Genomic DNA, 24,601 nt, shown 5'->3' on the forward strand with positions numbered 1-24,601 from the left:
ACAAGTACCCCTTGCTCCGTTTTGAAGTTTTAAAATGAAACATCTTTGAATTGTGTTGTGTTTTGAATTAGATGATTTTATTTCTTCATTAAAAGCTTGTATCAATTTTCATCTGGAAGACTTCATTGAAAAGGACATTTCGTGTGAATTTTCTCTCGTCATTAAGTAGATGGCCTTGCCGGGGGTTCGGTTCAATGCGGACACAAACTGTACACACACACAGTGTACACACAGTGTACACACACAGTGTACACAAGCACACAGTGTACACACAGTGTATGTACACACACACAGTGTACACTGTGTGTGTGTACATACAGTGTACACACACACAGTGTGCACACACAGTGTACACACACAGTGTACACACAGTGTATACACACTGTACACACAGTGTACATACAGTGTACACACACAATGTACACATTGTACACACACAGTGTACACACACACTATACATACAGTATACACACAGTGTACACACACAGGGAACAGTGTATATATACACAGTGTACACACACACAGTGACACACACAGTGACACACAGCGACACACAGTGACACAGTGTATACACATAGTGTACATACACACAGTGTACACACACAGAGTGTATACACAATAATGTCCACGTTGTTGTAGCTGAGCTCACACACCCAAGGGAAGGAGCAATGGAAAATGAATCTAAATCAACTTAAACTCCAACTCTGTGACGTCACTACTCTGCATTACCTCATCGGCGTGAAACGCCAGGGGAGGTGTACCTCGCTAGTGACGTCATGTCACCAAGGTATTCACCCGTCCCCCGCGCTCTTGAGCGTGACGTCACCTCCGCTTGGGTCACTGCCGATATCGGTCCAGTGGCTATCCTTATTTGGGCAAAGCTACGCCCAGTGACTGGCGGTTCATTAACATAATGTATCCCTTAAAGCAGTCGCAAGTTTATTTCGACGGGTTCAGCGCCCACGCCCCCATCCCTCGACATATGGGCCGACGTCATTAACATAATTTATTCAGTTGGAGAGCCGCTTGTGGGGGGGAAGTGACGTCATACTACTTCCTGCTGTCGCGAGGTAACAGGAAGCTGCCATGTGCGCGCTTGCACTGAAATCCGAGGTGAGAAATTCTCATCGTTGTGGTGGTGGTTGTTGTTGTTTACCAAGGTAGAGCCTCTCTCTCGTAGGGATGTCAGTTGAGTAGCAGCGAGCATGGGAATCGATGTCCAGGTTGGAACTTTAAAACGCGGGGCCTAGCCACGCGGGGCCTTGCCTCCTGCCCTCACCTGATTGCATTCACTTTAATTATCTCGCTTAAGTTTAATTTGTCTTCACCCGGCTCGCCACTTTGTAACTTTGTTTTATTGTAAATATTCACGCAGTTTTTATTTTCTTTTGTTAGCAGGCCAAGCCCGCTTGAGCTGCTATACCGCTCTTGTTATCAGAAGCGACCTGCCCACAACAACACAAGGTGAGGCTTTGTCAACGTGTGTGAATGTTTTGACTTAAAACTTTGGTGACTGCAGGAATTAATATTCTTGGTTCTTGCGGTAAAGTCACGTAGATAGAAAGTAAAAAAAATAACAATACAAATAAATAAAATATTGTAAATAAAGCAAAAAAACTCACGTCGTTTTGATCGCAACACAAGTAGTCTTTATTTAATGTAATTGTATTATCTGTTATTGTTATTTTCTATCTACGTAACTTTACCGAAAGAAACAAGAATACGTGTGTCAATGTCTATCGGTCAAAGACACTCAGCGGAGAGATGCGCAAACTCCAAATATGCAGCAGGCGTCAGGGTCGGGATCGAACCCACGATTTCCTGTATACCAGGTGAGGTAGTTAACATCTCACCACGGAGAGAGACACGCAAACTCCAGTTAGCCTCGGATATGTTCGTTGATCCTCAATTAATTACTTGGTGGAGTGAGGAAGCATTCATGCCAAGCAGATGAAGGTGGCCAGGCATGATTCTAGACACGCCACCGCCTGTTTACCCAGTGACAGTGTACAGTTTGTGTTTGCAGTAACGTCTATTAACTCTGTTGAACACGGAGGTTATATCAAAATAATAGTTTACTTTTGTTTTCCTCTGGAACTCTTTATAAGAATGGAAACAGGAAGTTAACACAGCACACACGTGCAGCTGAAGTCGGAACTGTTCATCCCAGCATTTAAGGACATTGAGCCTGGATTCACACCTCTAAGTTGCGATTGAACGTTAATTTATGCATAACACAAACAGTATTGTTTTCAACACCCTTTGCTATGTCAGCTGAATTTAGCTCTCATAAATATTCCTTTTGTAGCCAGACAGCCGAAATTGTGTGCTCGGAGTTTTTGGTGAACATTCATTTTGAAGATACGAGGGCTTCCAGGCATGTTTATAACCATTTGCCCTCTTATTGTGTGCCATAACAGCCCGTGTGATGAATTTGGGAAACGTTTTTACTACATCATGAATATATGAATAAGTATAGACGTGTAAGTCACATGTGACTATATATGCATTCCTCTGTGCCTCGATACTGTCGTGTAGATGGTGTGGATATTATTTTTTTCTGTCTGCAGCTGACGTTTCCTCTGACGCTTCCTCTGCAGAATTGGTCTGATGGAGCATATGCACTCAGCGCAGCTCGGTATGACAAGTCAACAATGTGACCAGCGTGCATACAGCACGGATCGGACTGGAAATTTGACACAGCACCAGAGAACACACACAGGAGAGAAACCGTTCAAGTGCAGTGTGTGTAACAAGGCATTTGCACGGTCATTTGCTCTTAAAATACACCAGAGAACACACACGGGAGAGAAACCCTTCAAGTGCACTGTGTGTGGGAAGGCGTTTGCACGTTCATCTACTCTTGTAATACACCAGAGAACACACACGGGAGAGAAACCCTTCATGTGCAGTGTGTGTGGGAAGGCGTTTCCACATTCATCTACTCTTGTAGAACACCAGAGAACACACACGGGAGAGAAACCCTTCAAGTGCAGTGTGTGCGTGAAGGCGTTTGCACAGTCATATGCTCTTGTAAAACACCAGAGAACACACACAGGAGAGAAACCCTTCAAGTGTACTCTGTGTGGGAAGCCGTTTGCAGATTCATCAAATCTTCAAGTACACCAGAAAACACAGAAGCATCAGAAAATCCACAAGGAGTGGAGTCTGAAATCAGCTTGTGAAAGTCAAAGTGCCGCAATGAGCCCATCCCTCATGAAACACGAACCGGAAGAAAATCCCAGCTTGGACACTTTTAAAGGTATCGAGGTGAAATTTGAAGAGGTGATGGTGAAATATGAAGAAGTGATGGTGAAATGCGAAGAGGTGAAGGTAAAATGTGAAGGTGAAGATTCAACTCCAAAATGAGACCTTCACAACGTGAAGCAGGAGGAGAATTCTGACTGTGAGGCAGAGCGAGGCAACTCCCAGCAGTTTGTGGAAGTGGAGGTGTGGGTGGACTTCCTCCGAGACAATACAAAGTCAAGTGGAGACCCGGTAGATGTGTAAGCTTGAGACGATGTCGCTCCAATAGATGCATCTTTGTCACAGGCCTTTAATGACAAGAATGTGAAGTTGAACACTCAATTCCTAGGTTCAACCTGCAGAGTAAGAGCGAGCGGCCAGTCTTTGTGGACCTGTGGATTTGGGAGATCTCTGCCCAGGAGTGAGAGCCAAGAAGCCTCCAAGCATTCACTATGTTATAATAATTGCATTTACTCGGTGCTTGTTTAATTGCCTCGGCAACTCGGAGTTTTGTATCTTGTCTGAAACACTCGAAGAGCATCCCCAAGTAGCAGCTGCCCCTGTGTGGCACAGGGTGATGGCCCTGCACCGGCCTGCATGTATTTTGTTTTCCGCCTGAGGATGACCGCTTGTGTTACGATCGAAACGTCGTGATATATTATTATTTTTTCTACCTACGTGACTTTACTGAAAGAATCAAAGAGTATGTGAACAAGAGGCTGTCAGTAGGGGGCGATGATTGATGTTTCATCTCAGTTGTGTCATTTGTCGCTAATGTTTAGAATTCGCCAGCATGCAATGGCCTACTCGTTTTGAATGACACAATAGTATGTTTTACATCCACTGTTAAGCAGTTGATGCATATTTTTTTAAATAGCTTTTTAATCAGATGTTATCTGATGCAGTAGATTTCTCTGCAGTAATTAAATTTTGTTAAAATTCCTGTCAATCATTTAGAATGAACATCTTCTTTGGTTCTTTCGGTAAAGTCACATAGAATGAGAATAAAATAATAAAATAACAATAAAATTCTCACGACGTTTCGGCCACAACACAAGTGGCCTTCAGGTGAAAGGAACAAACCTGTCGGGACGACAGAGCTTCAATGAACGTTGTTAAGATTCGTAGCGTCTTTTAAGCTGGTTTAGAGAAGTGAGGCACCTTGACAAAGGGGTTTACATATAAAACAGGAGAATTTAGCATTGAAATAGCTGAGTGATTAGCTTGTGACTGGTCATAGAAATAGACTGGTCATAGAAATTGCTTTATTGTGTTATTTTATTAATTTATTATTTTATTCTCATTCTACGTGACTTAAGATGAATCCTTGCAGTCACGAAAGCTTTAAATCGAAATTTTGAATGAACACTTGTCTGATTTTGTGTGTACATGCATCACTTTATTTTTTATAAGGGTCAAACATTGAATAAGTGATGTTAGGACAAAGTGCGTGTGTTTTTGGAAGTAACCTGTACAGTTAACTCAGGTGAGACCCGTTGTTCTTGTGATACAGGTCAAAGGGTACTTTTGTGTTTCAGGAAGCATCTGGAGCAACTCATTGTCTTTGAAATAGGAAGCACACTCGGATCATTCATCAGTTACAAGGCATACCACCTTAAAGTTACACGTAGAGGAGATACATTCTCTACAACACGAATTATAATTTTGTCTTACGTGTTGACGTAGATTTTGTCGAACTTGGACTATAAATGCTCCTTGCTGATTAACGTCTGGATGTTCACGACCATGGCTTGAAGCAAGCCCCACTGCTGTTGAGACATTGTCCACCAAAACCGGTCCACAGTTGGCTTGCACTGAAGCAATGCTGCAGTAATTATGGACTCGCACGAAGGCCGTGGGATTTATATTTCGTGTTCAACATTCCTTTGTTTAGTGGAGATACCGATTAAATTAAAGACGTCTTGTCTGCTGATCTTGTTCATATCTGTGTACATCGATATCCCACATTGCTTGCACGTACACACCACACGCAATTAGATCAATAAAAATAAGAACGACTTCCGGGCATTGCGAAGATCGAGGAATCTCTTTCAATGGAGCGAGTTCAGTGTGTTCGATTCAACATCTCTCTGTCTCTGTCCGTCTGTGTCATCTGTTTGCCTCTGTGTTTCTTTCTGCCTGTGTCTCTCTGTCGTCTCTGTGTTCCTCTTGTCTGTGTCTGTCCGCCTGTCTTGTCTGTGTGTGTGTCTCTCTATCAGCGTCTATCCAACCGTATTCAACGACTGTCAGTAGCAACACGCGCCCGGTCAACTTCCACGGCCCGCGACTCAAACTTGTTTATCTGTAACTTTCGCACCGTACGTAGCCAACCGTGTTAATCCATGGGACTCTGTGTGTGTATATAACTTATTTCGCACCATACCTAGCCGTGTTAATCTATGGGTCTCTGTGTGAGTCTGTGTGTGTGTATCTGTGCGAGTCTCTTGTGTTTGTATCTGTGTGAGTTGTGTGTGTATCTGTGTGAGTCTCTGTGTGTGTATCTGTGTGAGTCTCTGTGTGTGTGTATCTGTGTGAGTCTCTGTGTGTGTATCTGTGTGTGTATCTGTGTGAGTCTCTGTGTGTGTATCTGTGTGAGTCTCTCTGTGTGTATCTGGAACCTATTTCGCACCGTACGTAACCGAACCTGCCCAGGAGGAGCGGCTGGTATCTGTGGAGCTGTGGGCTGGGTAAATCTGTGAGCAGGAGCGAGAGACAAGCTCCCAAGCATTCACTACGTTATAAACATATTTGCACTCATAAGTCGCTTGCCTAATTACACTCAGCAACTCGGTGTTTCGTATCGAACCTCATCTCAAATAATCGAAGGGCGCCCCCTAGTGGCAGCTGCCCCTGTGTGGCACAAGGTGGCCCTGCACCGGCCTGCACGTGGACATGAGTCTGTCGGTAGGGGGCGATCATTGACGCGTAATCTCCCTTGTGGAGTTTCTGGATAGTGTTACTGGAATTGCCACAATTTTGACCGTGACACCAACATGCAATGTGCGTTGTGAGTGACACAGTGGTTTGTTTGACATCCGCTGTTAAGCAGACTGCACATATTGTGGTGAATGTTACTGGGGTAGCCAGATATGCCTGTCGGATTTGAACCTCGGCAACGAATAGAGAATGCGCTACCATATTCCTGGTTCTTTCGGTAAAGTCACAGATAGAACAATAAAAGATACAAAGAATAAGTAAACATTTTAATAATAAAATAATAACAAATTAAAATAATAAATTGAAAATAAATTGATGAAAAGATGCCATGGGTCGACTGAGATGACTGGTGAATGCACCACCTGTGCCCCCCACTATACACACAGTGTACACACACACAGTGTACACACACACATTGTGTACACAGTGTACACACACACACAGTGTACGCACACACAGTACACACACAGTATATACACACAGTGTACACACACACAGTGTACACACATTGTGTACACACACAGTGTACACACACACATTGTGTACACACACAGTGTAAACACACACAGTGTACACACACACAGTGTACACACACAGTGTACACACACACAGTGTACACACACACACAGTGTACACACACACAGTGTATACACACACACAGTGTACACACACATAGTGTACACACAATAATGTCCACGTTGTTGTAGCTGAGCTCACACACCCAAGGGAGGGGGCAATGGAAAATGAATCTAAATCAACTTAAACTCCAACCCCGCTCTGTGACGTCACAACTCTTCATTACCTCATCGGCGTTAAATGCCAGGGTGAGGTGTACCTCGCTAGTGACGTCATGTCACCAAGGTATTCACCCCACCCCCGTCCACCGCGCTCTTGAGGATGACGTCACCTCCGCTCAGGTCACTGCCAATATCTGTCCAGTGGCAATTCTAATTTGGGCAAAGCTACACCCAGTGACTGGTGGCTCATTAACATAATGTGTTCGTTAAAGCCGTCGCGATTTTATTGCGACGGGTTCAGCGCCCACGCTCCCATCCCTCGACATATGGGCCGGCCTCATTAACATAATTTATTCAGTTACTGAGCCGCTCGTTGTGGGAGGGGCGTGTCTCTTACCCCGAAAATGACGTCATGTTACCTGCTTACCCGCGTAACGTCGCGAGGTAACAGGAAGCTGCCGATCCGCGCTTGCACTGAAATCCGAGGTGAGAAATTCTCATGGTGGTGGTGGTTGTTGTTGTTGTTTACCAAGGTAGAGCCTCTCTCTCGTAGGGATGTCAGTTGAGTAGCAGCGAGCATGGGAATCGATGTCCAGGTTGGAACTTTACAACGCGGGGCCTAGCCACGCGGGGCCTTGCCTCCTGCCCTCGCCTGATTGCATTCACTTTAATTATCTCGCTTAAGTATAATTTGTCTTCACCCGGCTCGCCACTTTGTAACTTTGTTTTATTGTAAATATTCACGCAGTTTTATTTTTTTTGTTAGCAGGCCAAGCCCGCTTGAGCCGCAATATCACTCTTGTTATCAGAAGCGACCTGCCCACAACAACACAAGGTGAGGCTTTGTCAACGTGTGTGAATGTTTCGACTTAAAACTTTGGTGACTGCAGGAATTAATATTCTTGGTTCTTTCGGTAAAGTCACGTAGATAGAAAATTAAATAACAGAAAAAAATTAAAAAAATGTTTTTTTTAAATAAAGCAAAAAAAACACGACGTTTCGATCGCAACACAAGTGGTCTTTATCTTATTAAATTTAATCTGTTATTTTTATTTTCTATCTACGTGACTTTACTGAAAGAACCAACAATACGTGTGTCAATGTATCTATCGATCAAAGATGCTAAGCGTGTGCCGCTGTTGACTCTGAATGTGTGGAGGGGAACACCTTCACCACGGGGAGAGAGAGACAGAGACACGGATAGCCTCGGCTATGTTGATTGATCCTCGATTCATTACTTGGTGGAGTGAGGAAGAATTAATGCTGAGCAGATGAAGGTGGCCAGGCATGGTGCTGGTCACACCACCACCTGTTTACCCATGGCAGTGTGTGACAGTGTGAAGTTTGTGTTTGCAGTAAAGTCTATTCACTCTGTTGAACACGGAGGTTATATCAAAACAATAGTTTATTTTTGTTTTCCTCTGGAACTCTTCATAAGAATGGAAACAGGAGGTGAACACAGCACACATACAGCTGAAGTCGGAACTGTTCATCCCAGCATTCAAGGACATCTGAGCCTGGATTCACACCTCTAAGTTGCGATTGAACATTAATTTCTGCATATCACAAATAGTATTGTTTTCAACACCCTTTGCTATGTCAGCTGAATTTTGCTTTCATAAATATTCCTTTTGTAGTCAGACAGCCGAAATTGTGTGCTTAGAGTTTTGGGTTAACATTCATCTTGAAGATATGAAGCCTTCCAGGCATATTAATGACATCTGCCCTCTCATTGTGTGCCCTAACAGCCCGTGGAGATAAACCCTTCAGGTGCAGTGTGTGCGTGAAGACGTTTGCACGTTCATCAAATCTGATGAATTTGAGAAACTTTTTCACTACATCATGAATATATTAATAGGTATAGACGTGTAAGTCACGTGTGCATTCCTCTGTGCCTGACGTGTAGATGGTGTGGATATTCTTTTTTTATGTCTGCAGCTGACGCTTCCTCTGCAGAATTGGTCTGATGGAGCAAAGGCCCTCAGCGCAGCTCGGTATGACAAGTCAACCATGCGACCAGCGTGCATACAGCACGGACCGGACTGGAAATTTGACACGGCACCAGAGAACTCACACGGGAGAGAAACCCTTCAAATGTACTGTGTGTAACAAGGCATTTGCATGGCCATCAGTTTTTCAGAACCACCAGAGAACACACACGGGAGAGAAACCCTTCAGGTGCACGATGTGCGGGATGGCGTTTGCACAGTCATGTAATCTTGTAATACACCAGAGAACACACACGGGAGAGAAACCCTTCAAGTGCAGTGTGTGTGGGAAGGCATTTGCACATTCATCTGCTCTTAAAAAACACCAGAGAACACACACAGGAGAGAAACCCTTAAAGTGTACTTTGTGCGGCAAGGCGTTTTCAGATTCATGTCATCTTGTAACACACAAGAGAACACACACGGGAGAGAAACCCTTCAAGTGCACTGTGTGCGTGAAGGCATTTGCACATTCATCTACTCTTGTAAAACACCAGAGAACACACACAAGAGAGAAACCCTTCAGGTGCACGATGTGCGGGATGGCGTTTGCACATTCATATGATCTCGTATTACACCAGAGAACACACACGGGAGAGAAACCCTTCAGGTGCACTGTGTGTGGGAAGACATTTTCAGATTTATCTACTCTTAAAAAACACCAGAGAACACACACGAGAGAGAAACCATTCAAGTGCACTGTGTGTGGGAAGGCATTTCCAGATTCATCTAATCTTCAAAGACACCAGAGAACACACACGGGAGAGAAACCCTTCAAGTGCACTGTGTGTGGGAAGACATTTTCAGATTCATCTGCTCTTAAAACACACCAGAGAACACACACGGGAGAGAAACCCTTCAGGTGCAGTGTGTGTGGGAAGACATTTTCAGATTCATCTACTATTAAAAAACACCAGAGAACACACACGGGAGAGAGACCCTTCAGGTGCAGTGTGTGTGGGAAGGCATTTTCACAGTCATCTGCTCTTAAAACACACCAGAGAACACACACGGGAGAGAAACCCTTCGAGTGCAGTGTGTGTGGGAAGACATTTTCAGATTCATCTGCTCTTAAAACACACCAGAGTACACACACGGGAGAGAAACCCTTCAAGTGCAGTGTGTGCGGGAAGGCATTTGCACATTCATCAAATCTTCAAGTACACCAGAGAACACAGAAGCATCAGAAGATCCACAAGGAGTGCAGTCTGAAATCAGCTTGTGAAAGTCAAACTGCCGCAATTAGCCCACCCGTCATGAAACACGAACCGGAAGAAAATCCCAGCTTGGACACTTTTAAAGTTATCGAGGTGAAATGTGAAGAGGTGATGGTGAAATGTGAAGAGGTGATGGTGAAGAGGTGATGGTGAAGAGGGAAGAAGTGATGGTGAAGAGGGAAGAGGTGATGGTGAAGAGGGAAGAAGTGATGGTGAAGAGCGAAGAAGTGAAGGTAAAATGTGAAGATGAAGATTCAACTCCAAAATGGGACCTTCACATCGATGGAGGCAACGTAAAGCAGGAGGAGAATTCTGACTGTGAGGCAGAGCGAGGCAACTCCCAGCAGTTTGTGGAAGTGGAGGTGTGGGTGGACTTCCTCCTAGACAATACAAAGTCAAGTGGTGACCCGGTAGATGTGTAAGCCAGAGACGATGTCGCTCCAATAGAAGCACCTTTGTCACAGGCCTTTAATGACAAGAACGTGAAGTTGGACACTCAGTTCCTAGGTGCAACCTGCAGAGTAAGGGCGGCCAATCTTTGTGGACCTGTGGGTTGGGTAGATCTTTAACCAGAAGCGAAAGACAATAAGCCCCCAAGCATTCACTATGTTATAATAATAATTGCATTTACACGGTGCTTGCTTAATCGCATCAGCAACTCAGAGTTTTGTGTCGTACCTCGTCTGAAACATTCGAAGAGCATCCCCAAGTAGCAGCTGCCCCTGTGTGGCACAAGGTGGTGGCCCTGCACCGGCCTGCATGTGGACAAGAGCCTGTCAGTAGGGGGCGATGATTGATGCGTCATCTCAGTTGTGTAGTTTGTAGGTAATCTTGATTCGAAGTTTTCGTGACTGCAGGAATCCACACTCTTGAGTTCTTTCGGTAAAGTCACCACGTGGGTAGAAACATAACAGATCACGGCGTTTAGATCACAACACAAGCAATCGTCATCAGGTGGGACAACCACAGCAAGAGAAACTGCTGAAGTAGTAGGCGCCTACTCCAGTAGTTTCCTCTTATTGCTGCTGTGCTTGTCCCACTTGATGACGATTGCTTGTGTTGCCATCGAAACGCCGTCATCTATTATTTGTAGCGTAATGTTTTAAATTTGCTACATTTTGACCCAGACGCCAGCATGCAACGGCCTACTCGTTTTGAATGACGCAACAATAGTACGTTGTACATACACTGTTAAGCAGACGGTGCGTATTTGTTAAATAACTTCTTGTTAATACGATGTAACGTGATACAGTCAATTTCGCTGCAGTAATCCAATGTTAATATGCCCGTCAATGATTTAGAATGAATACTTGTCTGATTGTGTGCGTACGTGTAACATTTTGTATGAGGAACAAACATTGAATAAGTGATGTTAGGACAAAGTGTGTGTGTGTGTTTTGGAAGTAACCTGTACAGAGAACTCAGGTGAGACCCGTTGTTCTTGTGATACAGGTCAAAGGGTACTTTGGTGTTTCACGAAGCGTCTGCCTCTGGAGCAACTCATTTTCTTTGAAATAGGAAGCATGCTCGGATCATTCATCAGTTACAAGGCAAACCACTTAAAAGTTACACGTATAGGAGGAGGTACATTCTCTACAACACGAATTGTAGTTTTGTCTTACGTGTTGACGTAGATTTTGTCTAACTGGGACTAGAAATGCACCTTGCTGATTCACGTCTGGATGTTCGTTACCTATCGGTTGAAGCAAACCCCACTGCTGTTGTTGAGATGCTGGGCACCAATAAGGGTCCAACACATTGACGGCCTTCAGGCCAGGAAAGTAACAACATTTGCACACGAAGGACGCATTCACTCAAGTACCCCATGCTCCGTTTTGAAGTTTTAAAATGAAACATCTTCGAATTGTGTTATGTTTTGAATTAGATGATTTTATTTCTTCATTAAAAGCTTGTATCAATTTACATGTGGAAGACTTCATTGAAAAGGACATTTCGTGTGAATTTTCTCTCGTCATTAAGTAGATGGCCTTGCCGGGGGTTCGGTTCGATGCGAACTTTCACCTGTTTGGGATTGCGGGATCGAGATAAGGCGACACGGAGCTGGCCGTGCGAGAAGACCGCCGTCTGCAGATCGATTCCAACGTAATCGAACGTCTGTCCCTGCGCCTCCGTCGTCCATGCAGGGGGTTCGTAGGTTTGCAGCGCCCCCTGCATGAAAACAACGGAAAGGTGCAGCGCTCATCACAGATAAAGTTGTGCGCTTATATTTAAAATGTTATTCTTTTATAAGGTGATGTTGAAATCGAAAAGTGTTTGGCCAGTTGATGATTTCAATCAGATTGATCCATTTATTATGAACCACATCTGAGCTTTTGTGGTCCTGTTGAGCTAAAGTTGGAAAAAGTCCGTGACTATAACTTCGCTCAATATTGTAAACGTGTTTCTATTATTTAGTTATTGTTTAATACAAAGTACTTCAGATAATGGGTTTCAAGATGTATTTGAATGGCACGTTCGTTGTTCCGGTGTTTAATGGCTTGGACGTCATGGCAAATGGCTTCCATCGATGTGGAAGTCAATGGTGGATGATAATTTGACATTTCGGTGTTGATTTGGAGTAGATTGTTTAACTGTTGCATACCGGGTGGTGAAATGCTTTGCCGAGTACCTGAACTGTTTGACTAAGTGAATTCACGAAGAGTTCGATACGAGTTTGAGCGTTAATATTCTTGCGGAACGACAAAGATCTGATATTTTAAAGATTCCTGATCGTACGTTTATTGCGACAATGTTCACGGGGAACACGTGTGGAGGCGAGTTCCGGGTGAAGTCTCCCCTTACCTGGCAACTATGGTGGCTGTCCGCTGATCACTCTCGCTCCGTCACAGCTACGAGCTGTAAGGACAGGGACATGATTCTCCACCCTGGCGCTGTTTTAATTCACAGCACCAAGAGTGGAGAGCCTCATCCCTGTAGTGCCCTCCTGTTGTGCCGCATCATTTACCGCGTAACGAGGCAACGTTTTCATGAGCAGTGCGTTCCACCACACACCCACACGAGCGAACCATGTGCAACAGTGTGCGTACATACAGACACGAACAAACACGCGGGTGCACATACACACACGAGCGCTTACTTGCAAACACGGACGAGTGGAGATGCAAACACGGGTGTGGTCACCACCTGGCTAACTACACTAGTCACGTGATAACTAGTATGCTAAACTATACACTACACTATACACTACTATACACTACACTATATACTACACTACTATACACTACACTATACACCACACTATACACTGCAACTATACACTACACTACTATACACTACACTATACACTACACGCTATACACTACTATACACTACACTACTATACACTACACTATACACTACTACACACTAGTGCTGCACTAGTCCCCAAACTGCAAAGACCAAGGCTCCCCAATGTAGACTGACACATCCACAGACCCACACGTGGACCCACGGACTCGCACAGAAACCCACGGACTCATCGACTCCCACTGGGCGTGCGCTGTTAGCGAGCACCGGTGAGGGTCGCGATGGAACAACACCAGGGGCTGGTGTGGACAGAACCATGGCTGGCCGCTCTCAAATTCTGATGTTAGCACCCCCACCCACCTTACCACCTCCTTAATTATGGCTGAGTCCACCTAAGTGACGCTCGGGACTGCTTCAGGTAAGGGGCCGACCTTAAATGACGTCACGCGATTTTAGAGGATTTTTGACCCCTCCCCCATCGTCATACGACGTCACGAAAAGTCAGACCCCTCCCCCTCAAATATGACATCACAAAGCTCTGCCCCCCCCCCCCAAAAAAATAAAACATGCTTCAAATCCCTTTAAACTATTGTCATTGTAGTGCGTAGTTAATGTGGCGCTGCACTCTGATGTTGTAGGTAGAAAACATTACAAAGTCTAATTAATTAAGTAGAACATGTTTATATTTATTTAAAGTTGCGCAATTTGATGTGACGTCACATTTCTCAACCCCCCCCCTCTAGGTGTGTGACGTCATTCACGAACGGCCCCTAATTGTCGCTGGCATTGGCCGTGAGCGAGAATGGCGCAGCGCCGCTACGCCGTGATGGTGCCCTTACCTGCCTGAACGGAGACGCGGTCAGACGATGGGTGAGCTGTTGGTGCGGGCAGGACGAATGATCTCGGGCGTACCTCCTGACGTGGAAGGCGAGGGAGGTCGGAGTGCGCGTGTGAAGAGAGATGGCAAGGGGCGGGAGGAGAGGGGGGCGATCGGACGGAGCGGAAGCAGGAGGACGAGGGCAGGAGAGACAGCGGAGCCGTGGAGGAGTCTGGGCACGCTTGATGGTGAAAGTTGACGTGGACGCACGCTGCAGAAGAGAAGAAAATCTTCACGCTCGGCGCCACACACAGCCAGATGTAGCTCACCTCATCCATCTTGCTGACGATGTGTAGGATGACTAGACTCTGATTGTCTTGTAGCTCTGTGGAAAGAAGGAGAGGTGTCAGGTACCACTAGTCAGTATGTACTGCTGTAATCATAGCAGGTACCACCACAGCAATATGCACTGCTGTTATCATAGCATAAAAAAATATAACGATACTATCATAGAAGGTTAACTAAACGAGCATACATTTTTAACTAACTTAGGATAAACATTAAACTTAATTAGTATGGATAAATAAACTACGTTAGCATACAGATTAAAATTAATTAGCATACCAAAATTAGCATAGGACAACCGTTGACCAATCGCTGCGCACCATCGCCGGAGACGCTCCCAGGTTTGCCTCTCGACCAATCGGATCGCTGGCCCTACCCCCCTCCCCACTTTGGCACGCGGCGACCAATCAGATCGCGGGAGGACGCTACCATTTTTAATGCCCTACACGCTGAACGCCACGCGCCCATGTGCGTGTGAGTGTTTAGTTTTGTTTTAATTATTTTAATCATTAAAGTTCGCGAGTGTCAAGGTAAGCTACGTTGACTTTTTTTAAAGCATTTTCTCAAGAGAACCGTTGTTGTTGCTGCTGCTGTTGTTGTGAAAGGCCCAGTACACCCTGAGGCCTTGCCTAGACTAGGACAGCCTTGATGTCACGTGGGTCCACACTGTTTGTTTCTTTCGGTAAAGTCACGGAGGTAGAAAATATATTTTATTTATTATTTAATTGAATTAATTTTTATTTTATACCTACGTTAAATTTAATTTAAAATTTTAATTAAGTTAATTGAAACTTATTTTATACCTACGTATTTTTTTTATAAATGAATATTTTTTATAATTTAAATTAAATTAATTTTATGTTATACCTACGTTAAATTCAATTTAATTTTGTAATAAATTCAATTTCATTTCAATTTATTTTATTTCATACCTACGTAAAATTAAATTGAAATTTTTAATAAATTAAATATATTTTATTTGAATTACATTTATTTTATTTAATACCTACGTTTAATTTAATTTTTAAAATATATTACATTACTTTATTTTAATTAATTTTATTTTATACCTATGTTACATTAATTTTTTAATAAATGAATTTTTTTTGTCATTTAATTAAATTTATTGTATTTAATTTGCATTTATTTTATACCTACGTTAAATTAAATGAAATGTTTTAATAAATAAAATGTATTTTATTTAAATTAAATGTATTTTATTTCATACCTACACATGTGCAGTCATTTTAACTGCTCTGACTGCTACAAGCTAAGTGCGGCCTGGAAGCGTATTATTAAGTAATACATTTTACAATTTCTTATAGAGGAACCCCATACTAATGAACTGACTACGTATCTATATAATTAAAAGACCGCACGCAGATGTCGCAAAAGCGGACCCCGTTGTCAATGATATAATTCGATGTACGTACAGCAGTTGCTGTACTGCATTCCTATTGTTATGATGTACGTACAGCAGTTGCTGTACGTACATCATTAAAATTACACCGATTGCAATACGTCACCAAAGACGACACAATTTTAATTTGACCCCCGGGTCTGATCGCGTTAACTGTGCAGGTGGCGGGTCGAGAGGTGACTTGCACGTGTGTGCAGCTTGTTGAATATTGACGTGCGATGACTTGTGGAGAGGAAGAATGATGATGATGATGGCGATGCAAGTCTTGAAGTCTGACGTTGTTCTCCGAGTCGTGTAGCCGACCGCGTGCGACTTTGGGGATTGCGTAATGTCGTTTTAGTTTCCTCTGTGGAACTTTTTATTTTGTTGATCCTAACGATGTAACTGACGTAGGGCGGGCTTGGGAGCGGCGTTGACGATGTGTTTTGGCGTTGCACCAACCAGCACCTTTGCATTCAGAAGTTGGAGGTGCTTTGATTGTTACAGGGAGAGGTGGAATCATCATCGTCATGGGTTTAAGTGGGCACGGAGCCCGTCAAGGGAATGGGTAGGTAGAGGAATGGGGTTGGAGAGTATACACAACTTGCATTTCTAGTCATTTCAACAATTTATGGGCATGCGCATCATTAACAGTATCCTGATTGATGAGCAAAACAAAATCGCAATTTAATCGTGAATCTATTGTCATGAATGAGTCTGAAATATGAATAGTCATGCTCAAAACTGCATTCCTATTGTTATAAAAAATCATTGTACCCCCATTCATGATGACAATTCCAATATGGTCATTATGATGCTCAGAATTACACTTATATTCTCAGAATCATGAACATTTATTAAAACAGCAGTGTGCTCAAAATGCTAATTTAACAATTTCAACATGTACACAATCAATTCCAAGATTCTAATCAAAGTAAGTCCTATGTATCGTGGTGTTTTCATGCTTATACATTATTGCGCGCCCCCCCAAAAAAAATATACAAAAGTCTATTTTTATAATGTTTGCACGGTTTACAGTCTGGAAATTACCCACATGGCAAATTTCAAGCTTGGTGCGTGTCGGGAAGTACGCTAAACATTTTGAACAGACGCACACATTCACAACTTTGCCTTTGGTATATATGGAGATTAGTAATAAATTGTTAATTTAACTACTTTCATGTTGACGGATTGTAACTACGAATAGCACTGGCTCACCACGGGGCTTATCGCGTGGTATCTGGGCACTTTATTTGAAACGTAAACCCCACAGTGTGTGAGTACAATTCCTCGCAAGTTGCGTCCACAGAGACAGACAGACAATGACGTTTCTAGGTAAGAGTAAGAAATAAATCTACGTGTCGAGGAGAGACGAGAGAGCCAAGAGGTCACCTCGGGAGACGGGGCGGCGCGTCAACCTTAGTCACGTGACTGAAGGAGTGTGGGCGTGCCGTGCGTACGTGTGTGTAGTGTGTGTGTACTGTGTGTGTGTACCGTGTGTGTGTGTACTGTGCGCGTGTGTGTGTACTGTGTGTGTGTACTGTGCATGCGTGTGTACTGTGCGTGTGTCGTGTGTGTACCGTGTGTGTGTACTGTGCGTGTGTGTGTACTGTGCGTGTGTGTGTGTGTACCGTGTGTGTGTGTGTACTGTGTGTGTGTGTATCGTGTGTGTGTGTGTGTACCGTGCGTGTGTGTGTACCGTATGTGTGTACTGTGTGTGTGTGTACTGTGCGTGTGTGTGTACTATGCGTGTGTGTGTACTGTGCGTGTGTACTGTGCGTGTGTGTGTACCCTGTGTGTGTACTGTGCGTGTGTGTGTACTGTGCGTGTGTGTGTGTACCGTGTGTGTGTACTGTGCGTGTGTGTGTACTGTGCGTGTGTGTGTGTACCGTGTGTGTGTACTTTGCGTGTGTGTGTACTGTGCGTGTGTGTGTACCGTGTGTGTGTGTACCGTGCGTGTGTGTGTGGACCGTGTGTGTGTGTACCTTGTGTGTGTACCGTGCGTACGTGTGTACCGTGCGTGTGTGTGTACTGTGCGTGTGTGTGTACTGTGAGTCTGTGCGTGTGTGTGTGTACTGTGCGTGTGTGTGTACTGTGCATGTGTGTGTACTGTGCGTGTGTGTACTGTGCGTGTGTGTGTGTGTTCCGTGCGTGTGTGTTCTGTGCGTGTGTGTGTGCGTGCCGTGCGTGTGTACTGTGCGTGTGTGTGTGTACTGTGCGTGTGTGTCGTGCGTGTGTGTGCACCGTGTGTGTATACTGTGTGTCTGTGTACCGTGCGTGTGTGTGTGTACCGTGCGTGTGTGTGTACTGTGAGTCTGTGCGTGTGTGTGTGTACTGTGTGTACTGTACGTGTGTGTGTACCGTGCGTGTGTGTGTGCGTGCCGTGCGTGTGTACTGTGCGTGTGTGTGTGTACTGTGCGTGTGTGTGCACCGTGTGTGTGTACTGTGTGTGTGTACTGTGTGTGTGTGTACTGTGCGTGTGTGTGCACCGTGTGTGTGTACTGCGTGTGTGTGTAGTGTGTGTGTGTGTACTGTGCGTGTGTGTAACGTGTTCGGCGGTAGTCCAGCGGTTAGTACGCTGCTCTACGAACATAACGACAGCCAACACCCAGTGACGATTATTTGAACCGGTTCTGGGCCTCCCCTAGGTCCACTCAGCCTCAAGTGAGTACCCGGTGCGGTGTGTAAACATCATTACTGGGGATAGAAAACAAAAAATAAACAAAATAAAATATAAAAAAATGAAAAAATGTAATACAAATAACAAATAAAAATAATACATTAAAAAAAATTAATTGATGAGAAGATGCTATGGGTCGACTGACTGAGATGTCTGGGCAATGCACCGCCTTTACCCTCCACTACACGCCGCACACACACACTGTGTGTGTGTACACACACACACTGTACACACAATAATGTCCACGTTGTTGCTGAGTTCACGCACCCAAGGGAGGGGGCAATGGAAAATGAATCTAAATCAACTTAAACTCCATCTCCGCTCTGTGACGTCACCACTCAGCATGACCTCGTCGGCATGAAGTGCCAGTGGGAGGTGTACCTCGCTAGTGACGTCATGTCACCAAGGTATTCACACTCCCCCCCCAACCTCGTCCACAGCGCTCTTGAGCGTGACGTCACCTCCGCTTGGGTCACTGCCGATATCAATCCAGTGCCGATCCTTATTTGGGCAAAGCTACGCCCAGTGACTGCGTTTCATTAACATAATTTGTTTGTTGAAGCCGTCGGGTTCAGCAGCTACGCCCCATCCCTCGACATATGGGCCGGGCTCATTAACATAATTTATTCAGTTACAGAGCCGCTCATTATGGGAGGGGCGTGTCTCTTACCCCGGAAGTGATGTCATGTTACCTGCTTACCCCGCGTGACGTCGCGAGGTAACAGGAGGCTGCCGATCCGTGCTTGCACTGAAATCCGAGGTGAGAAATTCTCATGGTGGTGGTGGTGGTTGTTGTTTACCAAGGTAGAGCCTCTCTCTCGTAGGGATGTCAGTTGAGTAGCAGCGAGCATGGGAATCGACGTCCAGGTTGGAACTTTACAACGCAGGGCCTAGCCACGCGGGACCTTGCCTCCTGCCCTCACCTGATTGCATTCACTTTAATAATCTCGCTTAAGTTTAATTTGTCTTCACCGGCTCGCCACTTTGTAACTTTGTTTTATTGTCAATATTCACGCAGTTTTTATTTTCTTTTGTTACCAGGCCAAGCCCGCTTGAGCTGCTATACCGCTCTTGTTATCAGAAGCGACCTGCCCACAACAACACAAGGTGAGGCTTTGTCAACGTGTGTGAATGTTTTGACTTAAAACTTTGGTGACTGCAGGAATTAATATTCTTGGTTCTTTCGGTAAAGTCACGTAGATAGAAAATAAAATAACAGATTATAAATTAAATGAAAAAAAAAAAATGGAAAATAAAGCAAAAAAACCACGACGTTTCGATCGCAACACAAGTGGTCTTTATCTTATTAAATTTAATCTGTTATTTTTATTTTCTATCTACGTGACTTTACTGAAAGAACCAACAATACGTGCGTCAATGTCTATCGGTCAAAGACGCTAAGCGCGTGCCGCTGTTGACTCTGAATGTGTGGAGGGGAACACCTTCACCACGGGGAGAGAGACAGAGACACGGATAGCCTCGGCTGTGTTGATTGATCCTCGATTCATTACTTGGTTGAGTGAGGAAGAATTAATGCTGAGCAGATGAAGGTGGCCAGGCATGGTTCTGGTCACACCACCACCTGTTTACTCATGGCAGTGTGTGACAGTGTCAAGTTTGTGTTTGCAGTAAAGTCTGTTAACTCTGTTGCACACGGAGGTTATATCAAAACAATAGTTTATTTTTGTTTTCCTCTGGAACTCTTAATAAGAATGGAAACAGGAGGTGAACACAGCACACACATTCAGCTGAAGTCGGATCTGTTCATCCCAGCATTCAAGGACATCTTAGCCTGGATTCACACCTCTAAGTTGCGATTGAACAGTAATTCATGCATTTATGCAAAACACAAATAGTATTGTTTTGAACACCCTTTGCTATGTCAGCTGAATTTAGCTTTCATAAAAATTCCTTTTGTAGTCAGACAGCCGAAATTGTGTGCTTAGAGTTTTGAGTTAACATTCATCTGGAAGATATGAAGGCTTCCAGGCATATTAATGACATTTGCCCTGTCATTGTGTGCCATAACAGCCCGTGGAGAGAAACCCTTCAGGTGCACTCTGTGTGGGAAGGCGTTTGCACATTCATCAAATCGGATGAATTTGAGAAACTTTTCACTACATCATGAATATATTAATAAGTATAGACGTGTAAGTCACGTGTGCATTCCTCTGTGCCTGACGTGTAGATGGTGTGGATATTCTTTTTTTCTGTCTGCAGCTGACGCTTCCTCTGCAGAATTGGTCTGATGGAGCAAAGGCACTCAGCGCAGCTCGGTACGACAAGTCAACAATGCGACCAGCGTGCATACAGCACGGACCGGACTGGAAATTTGACACAGCACCAGAGAAGTCACACAGGAGAGAAACCCTTCAAATGTACTGTGTGTAACAAGGCATTTGCATGGCCATCAGTTTTTCAGAACCACCAGAGAACACACACAGGAGAGAAACCCTTCAGGTGCAGTGTTTGTGGGAAGGCATTTTTATGGCCATCTGCTCTTAAAAAACACCAGAGAACACACACGGAAGAGAACCCCTTCAAGTGCAGTGTTTGTGGGAAGGCATTTTCAGATTCATTTGCTCTTAAAACACACCAGAGAACACACACGGGAGAGAAACCCTTAAGGTGCAGTGTTTGTGGGAAGGCATTTTTATGGTCATCTGCTCTTAAAAAACACCAGAGAACACACACGGAAGAGAAACCCTTCAAGTGCAGTGTGTGCGGGAAGGCATTTGCACAGTCATCTGATCTTGTAAAACACCAGAGAACACACACGGGAGAGAAACCCTTCAGGTGCACGATGTGCGGGATGGTGTTTACACAGTCATGTAATCTTGTAAAACACCAGAGAACACACACGGGAGAGAAACCCTTCAAGTGTACTCTGTGCGGGATGGCGTTTGCACAGTCACCACATCTTATAGTACACCATAGAACACACACGGGAGAGAAACCCTTCAAGTGCAGTGTGTGCGTGAAGGCATTTGCACATTCATCTGCTCTTAAATCACACCAGAGAACACACACGGGAGAGAAACCCTTCAGGTGCACGATCTGCGGGATGGCGTTTACACAGTCACCACATCTTATAGTACACCATAGAACACACACGGGAGAGAAACCCTTCAAGTGCAGTGTGTGCGTGAAGGCATTTGCACATTCATCTGCTCTTAAATCACACCAGAGAACACACACAGGAGAGAAACCCTTCAGGTGCAGTGTGTGTGGGAAGACATTTTCAGATTCATCTGCTCTTAAAAAACACCTGAGAACACACACGGGAGAGAAACCCTTCAGGTGCACGATCTGCGGGATGGCGTTTACACAGTCATATCATCTCGTATTACACCAGAGAACACACACGGGAGAGAAACCCTTCCAGTGCAGTGTTTGTGGGAAGGCATTTTCACGGTCATCTCTTAAAAAACACCAGAGAACACACACGTGAGAGAAACCCTTCAAGTGCAGTGTGTGTGGGAAGACATTTTCAGATTCATGTAATCTTGTAATACACCAGAGAACACACACGGGAGAGAAACCCTTCAAGTGCAGTGTGTGCGTGAAGGCGTTTGCACAGTCATCTGATCTTGTAAAACACCAGAGAACACACACAGGAGAGAAACCCTTCAAGTGTACTCTGTGCGGGAAGCCGTTTGCAGATTCATCAACTCTTCGAAGACACCAGAGAACACAAAAGCATCGGAAGATCCACAAGGAGCGGAGTCGGAGTCTGAAATCAGCTTGTGAAAGTCAAAGTGCTGCAATGAGCCCATCCCTCATGAAACAAGAACCGGACGAAAATCCGGTGATGGTGAAATGTGAAGAAGTGATGAGCGAAGAAGTGAAGGTAAAATCTGAAGATGAAGATTCAACTCCAAAATGGGACCTTCACATCGTGAAGCAGGAGGAGAATTCTGACTGTGAGTCAGAGTGAGGCAACTCCCAGCAGTTTGTGGAAGTGGAGGTGTGGGTGGACTTGCTCCTAGACAATACAAAGTCAAGCGGAGACCCGGTAGATGTGTAAGCCAGAGACGATGTCGCTCCAATAGAAGCACCTTTGTCACAGGCCTTTAATGACAAGAACGTGAAGTTGGACACTCAGTTCCTAGGTGCAACCTGCAGAGTAAGGGCGGCCAATCTTTGTGGACCTGTGGGTTGGGTAGATCTTTAACCAGAAGCGAAAGACAATAAGCCCCCAAGCATTCACTATGTTATAATAATAATTGCATTTACACGGTGCTTGCTTAATCGCATCAGCAACTCAGAGTTTTGTGTCGTACCTCGTCTGAAACATTCGAAGAGCATCCCCAAGTAGCAGCTGCCCCTGTGTGGTACAAGGTGGTGTCCCTTGTACCACACAGGGGCAGCTGCTACTGCCCCTGTGTGGTAAAAGCCTGGACAAGAGCCTGTCATCTTCTTTGGTTCTTTCGGTAAAGTCACGTAGAATGAGAATAAAATAATAAAATAAAACAATAAAATTCTCACGACGTTTCGGCCACAACACAAGTGGCCTTCTTCAGGTGAAAGGAACAAACCAGTCGGGACGACAGAGCTACAATCAACGCTGCTAAGATTCTACGTGACTTTACCGAAAGAACCAAAGAAGATGAATCCTTGCAGTCACGAAAGCTTTAAATCGAAAAAAAGAGCCTGTCAGTAGGGGGCGATGATTGATGTTTCATCTCAGTTGTGTAGTTTGTAGGTAATGTTTAGAATTTGCTACATTTTCACTCAGACGCCAGCATGCAATGGCCTACTCAATAGTATGTTTTACATACACTGTGAAGCAGACTGTGCCACTTTTTTTAAAAGCTTCTTGTTAATACGATGTAACGTGATGCAGGATATTTCACTGCAGTAATCCAATTTTGTTAATATGCCTGTCAATAATTGAGAATGTATACTTGTCTGGTTTTGTGCATACTTGTAACATTTGATCTATATGGGTCAAACATTGAATAAGTGATGTTAGGACAAAGTGTGTGTGTGTTTGAAAGTAACCTGTACAGAGAACTCAGGTGGGACCCGTTGTTCTTGTGATACAGGTCAAACGGTATTTTTGTGTTTCACGAAGCATCTGGAGCAACTCATTGTCTTTGAAATAGGGAACACGCTCGGATCATTCATCAGTTACAAGGCATACCACCTTGAAGTTACACGTAGAAGAGATACATTCTCTACAACACGACTTGTAGTTTTGTCTTACATGTTGACGTAGATTTTGTCTAACTGGGACTAGAAGTGCACCTTGCTGATTGACGTCTGGATGTTCGTAACCATCGGTTGAAGCAAACCCCACTGCTGTTGTTGAGATGCTGTGCACCAATAATGGTCCAACACATTGACGGCCTTCAGGCCAGGAAAGTCACAACATTTGCACACGAAGGACGCATTCACACAAGTACCCCATGCTCCCTTTTGAAGTTTTAAAATGAAACATCTTTGACTTGTGTTGTGTTTTGAATTAGATGATTTTATTTCTTCATTAAAAGCTTGTATCAATTTACATCTGGAAGACTTAATTGAAAAGGACATTTCGTGTGAATTTTCTCTCGTCATTAAGTAGATGGCCTTGCCGGGGGTTCGGTTCAATGCGGACACAAACAGTGTACACACACACAGTGTACACACACACACTGTACACACACACAGTGTACACACACACAGTGTACACACAGTGTACACACACAGTGTACACACACACATAGTGTACACTGTACACACAATGTACACACACTGTACAAACACAGTGTACACACACAGTGTACACAGTGTACACACACACTGTATACACATAGTGTACATACACACTACATACACACAGTGTACACACAGTGTACACACACAGTGTACATACACACAGTGTACACACAGTGACAGTGACACACACAGTGACACAGTGTACACACACACAGTGTACACACACAGTGACACACACAGTGTACACAGTGACACAAGAACAACCGCCATTCGCCACTAAGTGGCG

The sequence above is a fragment of the Petromyzon marinus genome, unplaced genomic scaffold (assembly GCF_048934315.1).
Source record: "Petromyzon marinus isolate PM22_M1 ecotype Great Lakes invasive population unplaced genomic scaffold, UKy_Petmar_22M1.pri1.0 PM_G_Scaffold_62, whole genome shotgun sequence".
NCBI classification, from domain to species: domain Eukaryota; kingdom Metazoa; phylum Chordata; class Hyperoartia; order Petromyzontiformes; family Petromyzontidae; genus Petromyzon; species Petromyzon marinus.